Source organism: Trichechus manatus, unplaced genomic scaffold, assembly GCF_000243295.1.
Source record: "Trichechus manatus latirostris isolate Lorelei unplaced genomic scaffold, TriManLat1.0 scaffold00456, whole genome shotgun sequence".
Lineage (NCBI taxonomy): Eukaryota > Metazoa > Chordata > Mammalia > Sirenia > Trichechidae > Trichechus > Trichechus manatus.
Genome location: NW_004444392.1, coordinates 60,581 through 63,638, shown reverse-complemented (window position 1 = coordinate 63,638; position 3,058 = coordinate 60,581).

The following is a 3,058-nucleotide window of genomic DNA, read 5'->3' as shown; positions in this document are numbered from 1 at the left end:
AAAGAAGGAAGTGAATAACTAATTGTGAACAATAACATAAGCTACCTCAGATCACTTTCCTGGTCACAAATATTCACTTTCTACACTTTTGCACACAAAATTCACTCACATTCTCAAGGAAGACATCCTAAAAGTCTCAATCAATCAAGACATTAGTCTTGAAGTTCATGATTTTCCCTTCATGAAATCCAAAAATCTCCTTTTCCATACACACCCAACATAACAAGGTAGAAAAGAGGGTAAACACACTTCAACATTTTCATCTTAGTGTGGAAAAATGGAAAGCATGGAGTAGTTACTGACCTATACCAGCTCTAAAGTCGCACTGGGCAAAAATGAAGGTGTTTGAGACAAGGAATACTACTTTGATTAGGAGTCTTTGATTTGAAGTCGGCAAATTAAGGGTAACTGAAATCTAAACAGTGACTATTGACTGGATTCTGATTCATGGTGACCCCATGTGAGTCAGAGTAAAGCTATACTCTAGGATTTTCTTTCTTTTTCTTTTTTTAATAATAATCTTTTATTATGTTTTTGCTGAAAGCGTTTACAGCAAAATAAGTTCCCATTCAACAATTTCTACTGACATTGTTCAGTGACATTGGTTACATTCTTTTTTTTTCTATGATTGCACAAAGTTTGTTTGTTTGTTTTTACAAAAGTAGAATAACAACAACAACACTAATCTATCGTGGCTGATGTGGTCAGCAGCCCATCCATATTTCCTGGAATCTCGGTATCATTTTTTAAAAAATGTTATTTTGTTGTTGAGACTATATACAGCAAAACATACACCAATTCAACCATTTCTACATGTACAATTTAGTGACATTGATTACATTCTTTGAGTTGTGCAATCTATAAGATTTTCAATACTGATTTTTTGGAAGTAGATTGCCAGGCCGTTCTTCTAAGGTGCCTATGGGTGGACCCCTCAAACCTCCAACCTTTCAGTTAGCAGTTGAGTGCATTCACCATTTGCAAACCCAGGGACCCCACCCAAAATTTTTTCCTGTAGGATTCTCAGTTCCAATATCTTCCAACCTTTTCTTGTACCCTCTGTCTTAGGCTGTGTTCTCTAGAGGAGCAAAACCAGTGAAGCGTATATATAAATATATAAAGAGATTTATTTCAAGGAAATGGCTCATGTAATTGTGGAGGCAGGCAAGGACCAAATCTGTGGGACAGGCAACAGGCTGGAGACTTCTACTGACTCATGTGCTTGCAGGGACTGATGGACCCAAAATCTGCAGGTTAGGCAACAGGCTGAGGACTTCTCACATCTCAAGAACCAAGGTCAGAGGATGACAAAATGAATGCAGGATCAAGAGAAAGTTCAAGCTTTGCCAAAACATCCATATATAGGACTTCCAGGCAACTTGGCACTATAGGTAGAAGCACCACACCATCCCTCCACAGCAAAGATCCGAAAAACTAAGACAAACAGAGAAAACAGCAATCCTGAAACCCTAAGCACCAAATGAAGAGATAAAGAACTCAGCCAAGCACCAAATGAAATAAGAAACTGACAGAGAACAGAGAGTGAGGAGAGATACATGCAGAGGTGCCCTATCAACTAATGTAGCATGGATCCACCATCTTGCAGTCTTATCAGAGACCAGAGAAAAGGGGGTACAAGAAAGCAGCTTCACGGAGCTTCCAGCAGGATATAGAACTACCAGTAACCAGTGATATACACTTTCCCATGCCCTACTGTTCTTCACCCCCACTCGGCCTCATCTGCTTCCTGTGGCCAGAGTCTCTTGGCCAGGAAGCACTAGCTTCACCCTGGTGTCACTTGGATTCTACCTGCCCTCACTGGCCGGCTCCCTAAGTGCCATTTCTTGCTGCTGGTGTTGCTATTTTCCACTTCTTTAGATTTCCTCCTTACCTCTCACCACCTTCCCCTCCTGTCTCTCAAATACCTGTCTCTGTGTGCCATCTTTGCTTTTTCCTGAAAGGCTGTGAAATGCCGCTTGAATGCGAGACTGCTTCCCGGTCTGTGCTGCCATGCTGGTGGGATCCTGGGGCTTTTGTTTGTTTCTTTGTTTTGAATTGTTTGTTTTGTTTTCTTATTCTTTTCTCGAATTGGGAGCCTGTTCTAGCTGGGCAGTACTGCGCAGCATGGGACCTACCCCCTCAGTTTGCACAGACACGACGTAGAGGGATCTCTGAGGGCATTTCTTTTTTCTTATTTTTTGGGGTTTTTTTTTTCTGTTTTCTTTTGGGGTTTTCTTGTTCTTTTTTATTTGTGGGTTTTCTTTTCCCTTTTTGTCTTTCTTCATTACTCAGATTCTCGTCTCTCTATACTTTTCTTCTCTTCCTGTCGCCTGAATACCTGGCACTGAGTGACGCCTCTACCCTTTCTAGCCAGGCTGTACTTCACGGCCTGGGAGCAACTTCTCCAGACCTCACATCTGCACTGGTGGGATCCCTAGGAGCTTCGCTTTTCTTTTTTCTTTCTAATTTTTATTTATTCTTTTTTTCTTTTCTTTTTTCTTCTTCTCCTTTTTGTTTTTCTCCATTTCACAGTCTCTCATCTTTCCACTCCAACAGCAAGCTACCCTAGCACTCTTTTTTGTTTGTTTGTATGTTTTTGGCCCCTGTTCCTCTCTCCTCTCTCTCTTCTCTTCCATAACCATCTTAGCGCCACACATCACACTCTCTCCCCTCCATCCTGCCTACCTGCACCGTGTGCTAACATCACACCACCAAGCAGCCCAGGCACAACCTGCGGGAACCTGGCCTGCACTTATTACCAGCCCACCCTGGTGGCCATAGTAAGTGCCACAAACACCCCATCACAGCAAATCCCCTTCAGCTATACCTGCCCTGCTGTACCATATCTGAGCGACTGACCATGCCAATTGGAGAAGAAGGTGGAAAGTATCATGCCCAGAGATGAAAAAACAACAAAGAACACACAACCCTTCTGCTCAGACATAACCAAATAAAACAAAAAAGCAGGATGAAACAAACATATCTACAATCAATAAATGAGAAAAATAACTACCAAATGCCCTGAAGACAGCAGACAATATCAAAACATTTACAAAAA